Here is an 18,667-nt window from a genome sequence, read left to right on the forward strand (position 1 = left end):
TTTATTAGACCATGGGATTTCAAGTCTCCCACAGTTTTTTTTGAAAGATAAAGATAATTCTGTAGATAACAGAATTTTTCTCAGAGAAAGTGTTATATACTGGTCTGCTTTCTGAACCCTCACAGTCTTATTATGCTTAAGAATCCAAATGTAAAACTATGTTACCTTTTTAATGTCCTAAAATTATCTGTTTTAATAGCTATGAGCTTATAACTGATTTTTTACAGCTCTGTCACAGCTTGAATGCTGTAGGATACACCAATACTATGTTATCTTATATGGGAAGGTTTTTGTCAGGATGAAAGTAAAAACCTGGTAGTAATCTTTGCAAAAAGTTGCCATCGTCAATAGCAGGTCAGAAATTGACATACAAGAAGTTGTTTTTTGAGGAGGAGAGAACTAGTGCTTGCAAACTTTATCCTCATAAAAGAGAAGATGTTGGTGCATATGTAGGAGACCAGTCACAAACATAATTTCAGATCTTTCTATACTCTTCCTCGTTATAGAAATACTGTCCTTTCAGATACTGACTATTCATTTATCACTGTCAGGCCACCCAGAGAGGTATGCATAATTTCTAGTGATTGTGTATGAAATACACAGGGAAGTAAAACTAGTGTTTGTGTTTATGACCATTTTTATATATTATTCCTGAGGCTTTTTCTGAAAAGCTTAGTTACTGTTCATTCTTTGTTCGTACTTAGAAAAAAAGGCAGTGATCATTTCTGGTAGTGGAATTAGGTGATGTCCTTTCAGATATGCTTTCAGATATTCCAGTCTGAAAGCCCAGGGAAAGAGTCCAATATACAGAGCAGCTGACGTTTCTGAGAATGCATTACTGCTAGAAACAAAAGTAGCATAAATTATTTACCTAGAAGTATAAAACTGGCTTGAGAACAGTGCTGGAATCAGAGGGAATTCTCATCCTTGTGAATCATTCATGAAGTTTCATTTAATATAACCTTTCTGTCTTCACAGACCAGTGAATTGTGTTTTATAACTTATAGGGTGTTGCTGTGTGTTTCATTGTACTCAAAAATAACTACTTTTTTTTTGCTTTTTTTCCTCCCCAATATTTTCTAATGAAGCAGTGATAAATAGTGTTAGAAGATTATCTCAACCCCTGATTACCTTCTTACTTTTTTCACAAGTGAATAAGGACAGAAAGAAGTGAAGTGGTGTGGTGAAGGCAGAGATTTTTTAATAGTTCCTGTCTGATCGTATACTTTAGCCTGTGGATAGTATGGTCTTCAGCTACTTTTGAGATCTGCTCAGCAGCTCCCTCAAGGAAGTCATTATGTTCTCTACTTTATGATTCTAAAACAATATTATTATTAAAATACAAGTGTTTAGTTAAGCAACCCATTAAAATCTCATCTTTTGCAGTAGCAATGGAAAACTAGTAAGCAACAGGGTGAGAGGTAATGGCCTTAAGTTTTGCTGGGGAAGCTCAGGTTGGAGATTAGGAAGAGCTCCTTTTCAGAAAGAGTGGTGATGCAGTGGCACAGGCTGCCCATGAAGTGGTGAAGTCACAGTCCCTGGAGGTGTTCAGAAACCAAGGAGATGTGGCATTGAGGGACACAATTAGTGGGCATGGTGGAGGGTGGGCTGATGATCGTAGAGGTCTTTTCCAGCGTTATGATTTGATGATTCTGTTTGTCTCAACAGTCTTCCCTTTATTAGGCCATTCCTGAGCTTATGCTGCATGTTGCTGAAGACCAACGTACACCCAGGACAATCAAGTTTTAGAACTTTTGGCACTCCTTTTTCTTGTAAATGACATCTTGACTACATTAATAATTGTTTAGTAGATGTGGTCAAACATTTTAGTAATGAGACTTGACTCACATCTTCAAATGAGAACAAAAAAAGTCTTTCCATTGATCTATACAGGATACAGTGTAGGCTTTTAGGGCCACATTCATACCACAGCATTTGTTATACATAGGCGCAGTCTGACATGAGAAAATATTACAGCATAGTCTTTAACCATTAATATTTAAAAAAATAAAAATAAAAAAGGGAATTGCTATGTTTAGTAGTCAGGAGATTTATGAATAATACTGCTTCATATGATTGGAAATTTGTTTTCATATGTATGAATATTTACACTGTTCACAGTTAGTAATGCATCAGTTACTGCTGATTTGGTGAAGTTTAAATGTGAGCTTTTAATAATCTCCTTGGAAATTATTAAGCAGTTTTAAAGTCCTGAGAGCTATATTGGTGTAAGAATAAAAGGAGAAATAATGAGTTTATCTGGAAACTCAGTGCAGACACTTGATATGCTATCACATGGGGCAGATGGGCTTTCTCCTTTTAAGTCAGTGCTCATCCCAGGAAAGCTGTTTGTTCAGATATGTACCAAGAGACTTTGTTTTTTTCTTACTAAGGGATGCAATTGAGAGGGCTGTGAGGCTGAATCATAAGCCACTGAGGTCTCTGTATGCACTTCTGAAGACTCTATTTTGACCCCTGTGCCTGCAGAGCTCCAGTCAGTGCCTGCCTTTACCCATGAGCCTGAGTCCTCCTGCCTAGGATGATAGCCTACTTTATAAAGTTTGTTTGAACAACTTTGAGTCAAAATGTTTCACTTAGGAGAAGAGTGGCCCTTTTGTCATAATATTTTTAAGGAAATTTAAAAATATAAGAGAAAAATGAAGAACAAATTGTAGCTAGATTTGAGGAGAAGAAGATAAACACTAGAAGTATCAAAATCTCTCAATTTCTAGTAAGAGTCCTCCTCACTGATCAAAGAGAAGATGAGACCGATGTTTTAGCCAGAGAGGTAGAGGTAGGATGGATTACAGTAATGTCCTTATTCTTGCTTGTAGGCCTATAGTGTATGTAAAAAGGAAGCACACTGAATAAAACACTTGAATTTATTTAATTTCAGAACAGCTCATCCAGTGAAAGACGTACAGATATGATTATGTGGCATTTCTTCGTATTGCATTTTCTTGTAAAAGATGTGGTAAGATAGATTTCTCAGAAATTCTGTCCTTTGCAAATATAGATACAACATGAACAAAAATAAATAGACAAGATCTGTTGGTAGATATTTGATGAATTACCTACTTGTAGTACAAGTCTGACACTGGTAGCTGATAAACAATCTGACTTCTTTGTGCTGGAAATTATACACTTATAGAAAAAAAAATAACAAGTAAGGTAGATTTTTCTGTCAGGTATGGTTTCTCTACTTCATGGCCAAGATTTCTCCATCCAGTGTCAGTATGAAACAATCAAGGTGGTTTATCTTTGAAAGGAAGAGGGATGTGAAAAAAGTGACCTGTTATCCATGTATACTGGGGGAGAGAATGAAAAAAATCTTAACAGTAAATGATTTCTGCCAATAACATTATTTTTCCAAGTCCTAGGAGGGCAGTTCACAGTAATGAGAAAAGATTTGCTCCCCATTCTCCGCTGCTTAAACAGTTCTTCTTCAGACTTGTCTCCAGAATAAGAGGCTTTTAATCATCCAGATCAGCAAGAGTTTATAGTCACCTTTACAGGGGGAGCTATAAGAGAAATATGCAAGTAGCAGAAGTCGCTATACAGAGGGTATAGTTGTTGCTATACAGAGGGTTTAATTGTTCCAGGGACAATTCATGGAACAACAAAGGAGATAGTTTCTTTATCTTGCAGTGTTTGGAGCATCTGTTAGAGATGTGGTAAACACCTTTTAAGTTTTTTCAAATCACTAAATTTGTAACCTTAGGACTCACCTACTTAAAAATTAAGAGAGAAGCTTTCTTCTTTCTGCATGTTGGGTTAGTGCTGTTTGTTGAAATTTGCATTGAGGGCTTTTGACCCTAAATTTCATGCTTGCCAAGTCCTACCTGCTGTGTCAGAAGGCAGAGCTGCTATTAAACTGTTTCAAGCTCCAGTTGAAGCAAGTATCTCAGTGTATTTTATTTTCAAAAAGCTCATTTAAATGGTGATTTTCTTCCTCTTTCCTGTATGCAGAATACTTCCCTAATGATCAAATTCTAAATATTGTTCACAAAGGTGCCTCTAGCCTCTAGTATTAAAAAACTTTTCTTCAGGATTGTGAAGTAATCCTATGGTGAAATTTAAGAAGGCTCTCAACTCTGTAAATTTGATGGAACACTTTTATTTTTTTTCTTTCACCTTTTAGTTAGTTACCATTACACCTTTTCTGCAGTTTTTCCATATCCTTGTCTTCAACCTTATGGGGAATACTGGTGGAAGCTGAAGTTCAGAAATCTTTAGTCATTAGTCTGAGTGCAGGGAAAAATCTGATATCTTCTCTATTTTTCAGGGCATCATTAAAAAATAAAAATGGGAGTTTGAAGTACATTATAATGGAATTGCTCTTGTTATAGTCAGTGCTAATATCCTTTTCAGACCTGAGGAAGAAGTGATAACAGTATATCTGCTCTATATGTCATAAATGATATTTCTTCTCATTAAAGGAAATATTAGAGGCCAGTACAATGAATGATTTGCTGTATGCAAACTACAGCATACAGTCTACAGAGAGTAAAACTACTGTGGATTACCAGAAGGATTCAGATAATGTTCTTAGCATTTCAGAATGCCAAACTGAATTTCAAGCCTGAAGCACCTATTTTGTCTCTCATGGACTACCACCGTTACCTGCCAGGATTGTTGACATGGGTACTTAGTTAAGCTGGGTGTAGTATTCTGTCTAAAACATGTTTTTATCAACCTCTCTGCCTTTTACTTAAATATTTAGAACTTGTGCTGGCGCTGTACATGACTACTGGGGTAATCTGTGCTAAGATGCTCAAACTGCAGTTAAGAACAAGACAGTAAGTGATGACATGTTTTGCAACCCTCTGAATGGTCTCTTTTAATAGGAGTTCTGTATGGCCATATTATATACAACATTAATTTCATTTTCGTGTTATCTTTAAAGGCCAAAAAAAAAATGGAGGCATTATATGTATCACTACATGAAATACTGCATATAGAAAATAAGGAGTTCAAAGTCATTGTGAGGTTACCCAAAGCCAATAATAAGAGCCCCACGACTGATGTCTTGTTGCATCTGCAGGAAATGCACAGTTTTGTTTTCTAGCTGCAGCAGCACAGAAATCATCATACTCTCCTTCCTGACATTTGGTGCCATAATTCTATCAAAGTGACTGCTACCCAACTCAGGAGGGAATGCTGTTCTCCCAGCATTTATTTATATTGCATGTACAAATGCTGTCCTTGTGCAGCACCCCACTGTAATGGGCTTATGCCAAAACCATTGATTTTGCATGCAGAGTCCAACACCTTCATAGTTGTGGAAGGCTTGCTGGGATCTGTTCCAGGATCACTCCTGACAAGTGTCTAGGAGAGCCTAGGAGATATCTTTTCCATTTATTGAAAGAGAGCAATATGAGAAGGGAAAGGTTTGTCAGCTCTTTTTATCTCCTTTAGATTTGAAGAGACTGTGAAGTGTTTGCCTGTAAGTATGTATTTGCTTTTGAATTGAGTGAACTGACTTTTTACTTCAGTGCCTTCTATTTGCTGTCTGTGAGTACCCTGTAACACTTAAACCTTACTGGCATGAATCAGCCGTGAACAGCAGTAACTCTTAATGTTGACTGAATGCAAAATTTAATCGTTACGTTTTACTGAAATATTTTCAGTTTCTGTGCCTCACAAGTAGAGAAATGACCAGCTGGTGAGCTAAACCCATCTCTTCAGTAATGGGCAGAAAACTCCTTCTAAGTATTAGTAATTCCTGTGAAGGGAAAAGATTTAAGGAATTCACTGTGAACTTTACAACCAAATATAAGCATGAATTCTGCCATTTTATATAGGAGAGTGAGTAAATACCAAGCTGGCTTTTTTTTGGATCTAGACTGCAAATGTCTATTCTAATTCTGAAACAGGCAATGCTAATTTTCTTCAGCATAGTCCCCCAGTCTCTTCCAGTCTGCATAAAAATAAAAGCATCCATCTATTGCTTTCCCTCAAAAATACTTCCCACCATGATGTGGCATATTTGGAAATGCACTCTGTGTGCTTAATGCCCTTCAATATAGGGGCATCTCCTTTTCATCTCTTACTCTAAGATTATATAAAGTGAATAACTGCTGATTCTCTACTTTGGATAGGGACTATCCATAAGTTGTTTCTTTGTTTTTTATTTTTTAATATGGTTGTAGTTCACTTATTTCCAATGATTAAATAAATTAAGTAAATTAAAAATAAGATAAATTTAAAACCACAAATTATTTTTTTATTGTATTTAATTGTATCTTTTTTTAATGTATCTAATAAGCATGGACTTAAATTTTTCCTTTTTTTTTTTGTCATCTTTAATGAGTTTGTTTGATATTCTCTAAACGAGACCAAATCTGCCAGTACCTTCACAGTGTTCATGAGGTGCTGAGTTACTGAAACATGTACATCTTTTATTACTGTCAAACACATTTCTCTGAGGTACTCCTTGTTTTGCATATACCTGTCTTTTTGCTTGTTACTGTACTTTTAGAAGATTTTCTGGCTTTTGATAATATTTCATTAATAGCAGAGTGTGTAGGAGTGCTTGGTGACTTTAACTTTCCCTTTCAGCATCATTGTCTGGTCTCTTGACTGCATGAATTACTCTTGAATTTTTTTTCAGGTAGCTGACTCAAGAAACTATTCTTACCCATTTAATTGTCAGCCTTCAGTTTAACTGGAAAAAAAAGCCTGATGTAAATAGAATCAAACCTGGTGGAAAAAAAGAACTGTCATCTTTACTGTGCAATCACTGCTAGTGCTGGTATTTCACACTGACTAGATTGGAAGCTTTCTTCCTCTTCTCTATTGTTGAATAAGAAGAGTGGAATGCCTTCCTTAGATTATCTGATACCAGGCTAGGCAGTGTTGTCCCAGACTAGGCGTATACCTGGAAGAAGATATTCGTCCTCAAATGTAGCAGCTATTTCTTCCATGGTGAAGAAGTCCAGGGAAACTCCATTCGGGCATTTTGCAGGGCATAGAAATTTGTATGTACGTTGATCAATAGAGATTGTGTGACCTGTCTCTAGATACATCATTGTTATCTATGACTTCCAGTGGCCTAAGTACAAAATAGATTTTCAGAGTCACTATGGACCATTTGTAAGTACTTGGATTTCCAAGTTTGTCACTGAAAAATTCAGGTGTAATTAAATGGAGCTGTAATGAGTGAGGAGAAGGTAGCTGAAGCTGTTCGCTTAGGCCTGAATGGCAAACTGCTGAAGCAAGAAGTCATTGAACTGGTACTGTAGGGCCAGTCCCCAGGTATGTTTGCAGTATGATGGATGTGTTTAGATGCAATTTTTATTGTTACCCCAGTAGTGAATTGTTTTGGTGACACAAATGGGTTCAGGCAATGGAAGTGCTGGAGCAGATGAAAGAGAGCAGAACAGACTCTGGCTTCCTGCATTGACTTAATCTGTTTCACGTTACACTGTAAAATCAAATTAATTTCTTTTATTTATAGCTTCCCCCCACATGTTATTATAGTTAAAAGTCTTGGGTAAGATGATCATGGTGTCATGATAGGTTTTATTTTTCTCCTTTGTCAGCTCATGTTATAATATCAAGAGATACCACGCATTCTACATTAGAGTTAAATCAGGTCTTTATGCTGCTCATAAAGGAAAACCCAACAGAAAATTGTAGAATTGATGCAGGAATTGTAGATCAAAATTCTATAATGTAGGCTCTGAAAGAATTCAGAAGTCTGTAACAGGCTCTTTTTGCCTAGAATCTCTGAATTGACTGTGAGTAATGAATGTAATTCCCTGTACTTAAATCAGCTTTTTCTGTCCAGCCTTTTATGTAGTTGGACTACACTGGAAGACAAATTTTGCTTCATGTGCTGCAGATGACTGTGTGGAAGTGCTAAGTAGCTTCCCTACAGTGACTTCAATTTCAACCTTTAAACTAGAGTAAAGTTAAAACAGAATAAAGACTAAATGTGATCTGCATTTGGGAAAGCTTGTCTGTCTTGCAGATTTGGTGCATGGAGGTTTTTAGCTGCGTGCAAAGTGAAAATAATAGAAGAAAATCTGCTTCATAAAGTCATCAGCAGAAAAATGTTTAATAAAGATGATGAAAGAAACATGAAGCAATTGAAGATCTTTTTTAGTTAAAGTATTTAATCTTCTTCCCAAGGAAAGGATTTATTCTGAAGATACAGAAATTCTGCCAAAGGCACAACATTTAATTTTGTTTCTATTAATACTTGTGGATCAGCCATTTTTATGTGTCTTGCAGTATGCCCTTGATAGTGGCATAGAGAAGAAATAAGGATGCTTCAGTTAAGGGTTTCTGCATGACGTAACGGTGCTTATTCTGGTTCCATTTAATTATTATAGATCTAAAGCTGATTTTGACAAGTATATATTTACTAATGGAGTTAGTATTTCAGTGATGCAGTGATGGGTTATCTACTTTTTCTTAGGGAAAACCAGGACTAATAGTTCTGTTTGGTAATAACGTTAATCTGAAAGTAATTCAAATGTAAAATAAAAGGCGACTTGCCTTAATTATCTGATCAGGAGCAGCAAAGCAGTCTAATTCCCTGAAATAATCAGTAGAATAAATTTTGGAACCATAATTTAAACATTTATTCTTTGAAGCTAATCTCTGACTGAAGTCTGGAGAAAAGTTCTGTTGTTTTGCTTGCACACCACACCTGTAGCAGCGTGGTGCTCCTCCCCCTGTGGGTAACAAGCAGTCTAATTGCCTCCAGATGTTCATGCTATTAAAGAACAGTTGCTGCCTTGCCAAGACAGTGCCATTGTTCAACCTTTCCTTGATTTTCTTCTTGTAATGCTTCTGTTCAGCTAAATTGTATTTTAAATTAATTGCCTAGATTAGATACACAGAATGTCCCCAGCTAACATATCACCTTTGTAATTTTGAAGGAAGTAAAATAAAGCACATGAAGATAATTTTGAGATAGAAACTTAATGCCTTGTCTCTTTCCCTTTGGAACAAAACTTTGTCTTTGAGCCATATAAAATATTCTGATGACTGTTCCACAGTACATCAGAATTCTTTCCAAGCTGCTATCAGGAGTGTTAGTTGATTACCTGTATCAGAAAGGTGGTTTGGGTGAGTTTGAGCTGTAGGACTGTGTTTTCTGTTTGCATCCTGGAGATGAGACAGTTTCCTGGGACATTTTATCATCTCGTCCTGCTTCCTACTTCTATGGAGTGTGCTCTGAGTGTGCCAAGTGGGATGAGAACCTGCTGTATCAAGATAAGCACTGTCCTGGTGATCTTGCACTGGAACTGCTTGCCTAATTCCTATTTGATGTGTCTTGTACATGTCCAGTCCAGACAATGACATCTGCAAGAACTGAATGCCAAAGGAAGTTCTGCCAATGTTTTCAAATGTTAGTGCCAAATCTCTGTTTTCATATCTGTGTTGATTAGAGGCCTAAACTCTCAGCACTTAATTTTCAAATTAGGGAGCATGATTATTTCCTGAGAACTCTGGTAGTGTGGTAAATAATGCAAGTTATGAACACATATGAAAACAAAACCTCTTAAATGATTACATTTCATAAATTAAATTGAGATACACAGGATTTATTATATCTGGGCAACAATTTTAATGGCATATGTTCACTTTTGAACAACAAATTCCAGAAAAGTCCAGGCGACTGTTCAGTAGAAAAGAAAATATATATATATAAATTACTATTTTAAGTTCACAAAAAAAGATTTAAATGAAATCTGGAAAAAGCACCCTGATATGATTTATGTATTTCTGATTTCATGATCTCAAGGACTGATGATCTTCATTGAATCAACATGTTATTGTCATAAATTAGAATGAGACACCTGCTGTTCGCACGTTAATTAATTGTGTGAACAGAAAATTGCCTACCTTTGTTTATTTTAATAACTTTGAATATTTTGTTTGTCTTTTGGTGGTTATAAAGGCAAGTTCTTTCATTATGTCGTTCAGTGACATTTACCTGCAACTAAGTTCTGTGTCCATTGTGCTGTGAAGCAAAACTCTCATTACTTCCAGTACAGTCAGGATGCTAACAGCGATATCTTGACTCTTGCAAAGATGTTGACTTTCATGCAGTGAAATTGAAACACGTGGTAAAAATCGTGCTGAAAAGAGCTTAGAATAAATGGACTAAAATCTGCTGAATTTTTTTTTTACCTTCGTCCATAGTGACAAAAATTTATCAAAATAAAATCATTTTATGTTGCATACAGGTGTATTATTATTCAAGGTTAAATTTTATAGTTCTAATTTCACTTTCAATGGTAGCATGTTAATGACTGCAAAATAGAAGAGAGCAGGTGAATATTCTTGAACAATTTATATTTGGTGAATAAGCATTAATATTTCTAATATTATTAAATAAATCTAAAGCAATTTTTAAAAAATCATTTTTTGGTTTTACTGTGGGCCAGATTCAGTACCATTTGTGAATGAGTGTGTACTCTGTCGTGAACCAGTCATAGGAAAAGCATTAGAGAGTCATTCAAATTAGACTGGGTGGAAGATCCGTGATGATCAACTCGTTCATTAAAGGGGGTGGTTTGCTTGTGTAATGGGTAATGAGGTAATTTTTTGTGTAGTAGTGAATACAGGAGCAGTACATTTGTTGGTTGCTGTTTTCATTTACATTTCATACAGTAGAAGGCTTATTCTGGAGAAGTGAATAGTCATTAAAAATTAAGGAAAACGGAGAACCAAACTGGAATGTTATTTGCTACTATTACCGTTCTAAAAATTAGTATTTAGTGAGATGCTGTAAATTTTTGTTCTGAGACGTTATGTATTGTACTCTGATTTCATTGACTAAAGATGGAGTCAAAATAACGTTGATAAAGAGTAGCCATTTCTGAATCAAATGTTTGGTGAGATCTGTGTAAAGCTGATTTGATTATGTAGATGTATTTATTTCTCCTTTTAAGTGCCTATGAATACTTATGTATACCTACAAATGCTTCCCACAAAGACATCTATAAGTTTTTGCATTGGCAAGTAATCTGGCTCTAGACTATCTTTGCTTTCACGCATTGTTGAAGGGTTACATTACATAATGGTTATGCTCTGTATCCTCTATTTTGATTATGATCTCTTCCATGTGAAGCTTACTTCATCCTTTACCAAAGTTGGCACAATTTTCATGGATCAGCTCACTGAGACATGTTCATGGGGGCAAGTGGGGCTGAGCAAACTGCAGCCCTGTGGCTGCTGCTGAGACTCATCTTCTACTGTGTTAGGGACATATAGGCACTGGGTTTTAATTATCTCACTTGTTGGGCTTGCATGTGAAGTTCCAGTCAGACATAGAGCATCACAGTAGAAGCAGTGCTGAGCTGTCAGGAGGGTTTCAGAGGCGTGGGAAATTCACATTTCTGTTGCAGGTTGAAATGCCCAGCTTTACTTGAGAATTGTAATTATACAAAAGCAGAGAAGCATATAAATCTTCCTACCTTGAAACCATTGTTTATTATCCAAAATGCAGCCCTGCCAAGTCTGTAATCTGTGTGAAGTCTGACCTGGATTGCGCTGCCTCCTCCAAGGGAGATCTGTTCCAGTCCCATCTGACCTGTCTTCTCAGCACTCTTAGCAGAAGGGTCAGCTCCCGAGGCTGTCAGAGAAGTGCTGCTGTACTGAGATACCTGATTATCTCTCTGGGGAAGAGCCTGGGGTAAGCCGTGACTGAGGCTGATAAATTGATCCCTGATTTTCTTAATAGTCCAGGGACATGTAAATTATTTGGACAGCAGCTGAGTGAGTCTGTTGCCAAGCTGGTTCAGTAATGAGCCTTGGTGCAATGCAAGACAGCAACTGGAGATCACATTTTTTATTCCTGAATGAAAATGTTTCCAAAGAGTTGGGGAATCTGAGCAGCTTTGTGTGATGCTTAGGAGAAGATGGAGTGTTCTGTACTGATGAAATGGTATCTATCTGTTGTGTGTGACAGTGAAACAGTGTCAGAGGAGGGGAAAAACAAAGTGTGGGTTTAACTTTCTTTATTTTACACCTGTGAAGTATTCTGCATCCTTAGTACAGTAGCTTTTCTGATTTGAAGTCTTTATTTACTCTTTGCAGGGAGAACAGCAAAATAAAAGTGCTGTAGTGGACCCAGAAGTCAGAACCTGGTTTGCTTTGACTGCATTGCACAGTGCAATAGCCATGATGTAGCCATTAGGAAAGCTCTTTGTCACAATTACTGTCACATCCCCTACTCTTCCTCTTGGTTCTGATTTACTGTTAATTGCATTTCAAACAAACTGGAATGGACTAATAGACTCAAGTCTATTACCCTAGCTTTTAACACCATGAAATCACAGTTGATGCTCTCTTCTGTGGTGGGAAATGGGTGTCCCTAACATTTTCCTTGCAGTAATGACATACACAGATGAAAATTTCAGCATTAAAAGAAGCATGGTGTTGAAAGGATGAGGAGGAACGATAGAAATAGTCAAATCTCATGCTTTTGTCCATAAGCTGATTGCTGTTTGAGTTAGATAATTGCTTCCCATTTATGGTAGCACACAATTAGATCTTTGCATTTTCATTTATTTTTATTCATTCCCTTTGTAGTGCTTTGCCCAATTATTGTCTAAACTTTTATCGCTTATGATAGGAGATGAGTTATGGCATAGCTCCTGCTTTCTTTCAGCTTTTTGTTATTATGTCCTTGAGTAATGTGAGAGCCAGATGTTAATCTGCATGGTGAACTGACCATTTCAGAAAGTTGGAATTTAGCTGTAGCTGTGTCATTCCAGGAGTGCCCTTGAAATAGAGAAAATGAGAAAGACTCTACTGGAGCAGCCTGGATTTGGGAGGTCTGAGCAAGTAGGTTTGAGTAGAGCTGCTGCACTCAACCCTAAGCTGAGTCCCAGGGAAACAGGAGAGAACCATAAGGAAAATTTCTTCATCCAGGAGAAAAAAGCAGAAATATGTTTTATGCCATCCAGCACTACTAGAGAAGAAATAGCTCTGGTAAGCTTTTTCTGGCTGCTCTCTGCCATAGATGACTATAAGATTTTTTAAGTTACCAGTGAATTATTTGGTAAACTTTAGGTAAAACTTGGAAATTTCCAACTTGCAATGGCTTTGTGTTATTATGGCAGTACATAGAAGAGAAATGTATCTTTTTCAGAAATCTAGATATGATGGCTTAATTTTGTTGTGACGGAATACTAGGGTTTCATAGTGTGTGTGTGGGCTGAGCCCCAGTAAAGTCTCTGGAACAGAGTAATACTCTGATTGGATGCATTTCACACTATCTGTCTGTCTGCTTTCAGTATGTGAAGGGGGGCTATAAAAAGGAGGAGGCAGACTCTTTAGCGTAATCTGTTTTGATAGGACAAAGGGAAATTGTTTCCAACTAAAAGATGCGGGATTTAGATTGGGTGTAAGGAAAGCATATTAATGATAAGGGTGGTGAGAGACTGGAAGAGCTTGCTTAGAGAGGTGCTGGATGTCCCTTAATTGAGGGGGACATTTAAGATTGGGCTAGACCAGTCTGTGATTGCCTGATGGATCCACAGATGTCCCTGTTCATTGCAGGGGGATTGGACCAGATGACCTTTAAAGATCTTTTCCCACTCAGACAATTCTGTGATTCTCTGAAGATAAGGAAAAGAAGAGACATTGGTAAAGGATGGAGATTTTAACTGTCCTGACTCATCCTAATGGCTGGTTGCTTTATTCTGGAGTTTTATGCAAATGCACTTTTTATTCTGGAGTTTTATGTCTGCACTCCTACATTGTGCTTGTTGGCCCTTTCTGCACAAGTTTACAATATACAATAAAGTGCAATTTAAGAAAATAATAATAATCCAGGTACTATTTTTTTTAATAGATTGCTGAATCCATCAGTATTAGCATATCAGTCTGGGTCTGCTATCTCAGGCTTTGTCTTTACATTAATAGAAATGCAGTAACTGGGAAGCTGACCTTCTCAGCAGAGCTAATTTGGTTGTGTCTGGAGGGATGCTACTTTGCCTCTGCTGCTTCTATTTCCACAACTACTGTGCCAGAACATCACCTGGTTTTAGATTATAAGGGAGTGAGAAGTAGAAGGCTGTGAAAGTTGTGAAGTACAGGAATTACCTGTGTCTGTAACACTGCAAACCATTTTGAATAGGGTATTTTCTATGTAATGAGAGATTAATTCTCAAGACAGGTCATGCTTTACATTATAAGACTACTGTGAAATAAAAGTTTTTCTCAAAGCAGCACTAACAGAAGACTAAACTTTTAAAAAAGAAGTGCTCAGCTGACATGTGACTTGTGTGGCATATTGGAATTTCATCTGTATCTGTAATATCTTTGTAAATGACTATTTTATTTAATTAGCACTTAATTAGAAAAAGATTTGTCTAGCACCTCCTGTTCATTAAATCAGAAAGCTTTCTCTATTTTAATTAGCATGACATTTTCTATAATCAATTTAATGAAATACCATCTGCAGTTCTAATAATACTGTGTACAGCAAAGGCTGATTGGCATATGTGTTGACAGCAAACAACCTTTTTCTATTTCAAGAAAGGGTAAAATATAAGAAAAAAGAGGAGTGATAGGCTGTTTTGTGCTGCAATGTAGAATTATTTAAACAAACAGAAACTCGGTACCTTCAGTGGGAAAGTGAGCTTTTGCAATTTTCAGTGTAACACTACCAGCAATTTCAAAATACTGCCCTGACATTTCCTTATTAGGTATTATAGAGCACATCTTCAGTATTTGTGGTTGTGCATTTCCATCTCTTTTCTTCAATTCTGAAATGTTAGTTACACTCTTAATACTGTTCCATTACCTTAATATCTGATAGTTTCAAATATATGAGACCTTGCCCTTTCAGCCTAGTCTGTAATTTAAATTACAAGAGGAGTTGCTTAAGTTCAATGACATGTGAAATGAAAGCCTATACTCATCAAATAAACCACCACAGTTCAATATTCTGCTTTCAGAAAGCTATATTTGTTAAAGGCCACATAGACCCTCTGCCAAATTCTTCTGTTGGCTTAATTCAGGGTTTGATTTTCAATGATGATAGTATAATTCAGAGTGGAACTTAGTCTGTTTTTTTCCTTCAAATAACAGAATTCTTCATTAGAAATTAAAAATAATTTATTTTAGTTAACGTGAACTTGTATGATGCTAGTTGGAAAAGTAAGGGTTGCAAATGAGACCTGTAGCTTTTAGGTTGTGTTGTCAATTCAATAAATGAGGGTAAAGAAGTTATTATAGAATTAGCTAAGATGGGGCTCATGCTGCTGGTTAAATGAAAAGTGTTTTGTATATTGTGATATTTAGATATTTAGTTAAACTAGATATTACAGTTCTGATGAAAAACTTTAAAAGCAGGAAAGATATTTACAGGCATTGAAACCCCTGCATACAAGCGAATCAGTTTGGTAAGTCATCCTCAAATGGACCCTGCAGGTAGACTGATCTGCACACTGCAGGTTAGAAAGTGGAAGGGAGAAGGAAGGCAATCTGTTTTGTCTGTCTGGGAACAATTATTCTTCTGAGATGGGGGGATTTGTGCGCTGTGACTATGAGCATTGTAGTGGGTATACACCCACATGGATTCTCTGAACAAGGCTGCATCATTAACTAACCCCAGCATCTCATCTGCAGCTGAAATCAATATTTGATAGCTTGTAGGCAAGTGGAGTAGAAGGCACAAAAAGGAGACAAATTATGAATTGGATGAAAAAATAAATATGCCTTGATCCCATAGGCAGTCAGCTGAAAGACAACCACAACAGCTTGAGTTTTTATTAAAATGGTCTTAACACAAAGCTACTAACAGAAGTTATATTGTGCAGATGGTCCTGTATTCCCACAGATTCATTGCAACAGGGGATGAGAAAATCAGTAGAGTTAAATTCACAGATTCCAAGCCAGAAGTGATCATAGCAGCCATCTGAAATAAACCTTTAATATTTTTATCCGCAGTCAGACCAAACTAATTCTTGACATAAAGATATAAAATGTTAACCAAAGGAGATAGATCACTGATAGGAGTAGCCTGTCTTTCTTGTTATTTTTGTTAGTGATACCATTTTTGGTCCTCCTAATGTGTTTTCCATTAATGCTGTATTATGTAAACTTCGGAACCACAACGTCATAAAAGAAGGCAAATGCTTTAAAGAAAACCCAATGTACAAATTCTTAGTAGTTTCCTCTATCAAACATAGTCCTGTCAAAACTTTTTTGACAAGATTTATACCCCATAAAATGCTGTCAAGTGTGAATTATATTGCTAGCCTGTATTTTGTAGGAAGAATCCTGGATTTATTGTGCTGCTATTTTATTGGGAACTGATGTCAAGTTAATTTATGTACAGACCCTTGGTTATCTTTCTTCACCTTTTAATAGTGCAGAACTATTACAAGTGGGACATTTTCAAGGCGTTATTTGTGTGCATCACCTAGGGCAAGTGTCTTGAAAATATGTGGTGTTCTTAGAGGCTTCCTCACGTTCTGCTTTGCTCAGGACAGTATGCTTTCTATTTTAGTGATGTCCTCAGATAATTCAGCTCCTCAGTGCTCTGTTTCCTGCATGGTACTATTCTTAATTCATTACAGATCAAGCATACTTTGTTTCTGTTCCTTTGAGTGACTTTGAGAAGTGCTGGGGATCTCTGAACTTCTTTGTCACAGAGATATCAAGATAATAAATCAATCAGTTTGAACAGACTGTTAAGGTCTAGGTATTATTTTCTGCTCTAGACTTTATGACCCTGGTTAAAAGACAAATTAGAAGTAAATATGTTTACAGCTCTTATTTACATCTAGGTTATCAGTAGAAAAAATCATGTTTTGTGGTCATCAACTATCCCATTATCCAGCCTGAGAAGTGCCCTGCAAGCTTTGACTGGAATAATATAAATTGATATGGTTACTTTTGAAGATTGTATTTATTCTTAGTACTTACATGATATTTTGATGGATTTTTCTTATATCTGAGAGTCTCCAGGCGTTTTGCAAACATTCATTTAAATTTATGCACTTCAGGAGTTAACAACTGAATCCAATATAGAGATGGAAGCCAAGGTTCAGTGAAAGGTATAATTATCGTCCACTAACATCTGCCTTCTATGGGGTCTGACTGTCAATTTTCAATACTAATAATCTAAATAAAAAATATCATTCTGAATTGCGAACAAAGGCCTTGATTTACATCATTCACAGTGTTTGCAGTTCCAATCTGCTGTTGCACACTATGTGAGAAGAGCCCTAGGAGCCACTTAGTCTTGGTTCTGTTAGTAACTTTAATGCCAGCTTCTTTATGTGAGTGAAATTATCTTGGTAGGATTTGTTAATAAAACACAAAAAATCCTGTTGAACAAGAGCTGATGGCATGTTGGACAACTGGAAAATTAGATGATTGAAAAGGAGTTATGTTCTGTTGTTTACATGGGTTGATAAAGATAGGACAAGTGGGAATGGTTTTAAACTGAGACAGGGGAGATTTAGGTTATAAATTAGGAGGAAGTTTTTCACATAGAGGGTGGTGACGCACTGGAACAGGCTGACCAAGGAGGTTGTGAATGCCCCATCATTGGAGGCATTCAAGGCAAGGCTGGATGTGGCTCTGGGCAGCCTGGTCTGATGGTTGGCACATAGCAGGGGGGTTGAAACTAGATGGTCAGTGTGCTCCTTTTCAACCCAGGCCATTCTATGATTCTATGATTGTTGTTCAGGCTGGGAACTGCATTAGGCACCGTGCACTGTACTATTGGAAGATGAACACGGATCATTGTTGGTGGATGTTTAGTGTTTCTGAATTATATGCTCCATTTCTTACGCTCTGATGTGTCCATGACTGGGTATGGCTCTTTGTAGAGTAGTTCTAGAGAACTCTTGGTTCTCTAGAGAACTGTTGGTGGGTTTTTTTTTGTTTTGTTTTTTGTTTTTTAATGGTATTTTAATATTGCTTATAAGTGTGGTCCTCAAGGAATTTTTAGTGCTGTCATACCTGAAAATACGTGCATGAAAATCTAAAAGTTGCAGAAATTTAAACGTCCCGTGGTAGCTAGTAACCTGAAATCAAAATAACTTCCTACAAAGTGCTGCCTCTTATCTTTCAAATAATATTTTTTAATGTTTATTTTGATATTAAAAAGAAAAATCCATATTTCCTAAGATACGTAATCTTTTTTCTTAAACAGGAGCTCTCAAAATCCTGTCCTAGATTCCATCCACCCCATCCCAATTCCCAGCCACAATCTGAAATAGCTTAGTGTGCTCTTTAGATGAGGCTTCATTAATTTTACAGAATGTACCAGAGGACATTCACTAATGCTGTATATCTGGAGTTTCTGTGTAGTCAATTAAAATGTAGCTACATTTTTTTCTGAATAAGTGAAGCATATTTTTTATGATAGCATAACCTTTTTCTCCAGTCATATTTGCTTGCTTCTTCATAAAATTCAAATAAGCGTAATGAATTTCTTAGGCATTACTGAGGACTGATAATTTTCTGTGTTTCCTTCAGGCTTAATTTAGAGCTTTCCACATTTTTATTTAACAAAAAAAATAGTTCTGCTTGATTAAATATGATTTTTTTAACAGTAGTTTTAAATAAAACACAAAACTAGCCAGTGCTCAATCTCTTTTCAGAAACAGTGATAATTTGGAACTGTTTTTTTTTTTTTTTTAAATCAATGTTTATGAATTTATTGTATATTATCTAT

The 18,667-nt window shown here is 36.4% G+C and overlaps 1 protein-coding gene across 4 annotated transcripts in view; it reads left to right on the plus strand.

Annotated features, from left to right (window-relative positions):
- DPP10 (dipeptidyl peptidase like 10) overlaps positions 1-18,667 on the plus strand; it is a 357,782-nt gene that overhangs the window by 247,275 nt on the left and 91,840 nt on the right. The window lies entirely within an intron of this gene.

Source organism: Phasianus colchicus, chromosome 7 (genome assembly GCF_987193195.1).
Source record: "Phasianus colchicus chromosome 7, bPhaCol1.hap1.1, whole genome shotgun sequence".
Taxonomy (NCBI): Eukaryota; Metazoa; Chordata; class Aves; order Galliformes; family Phasianidae; genus Phasianus; species Phasianus colchicus.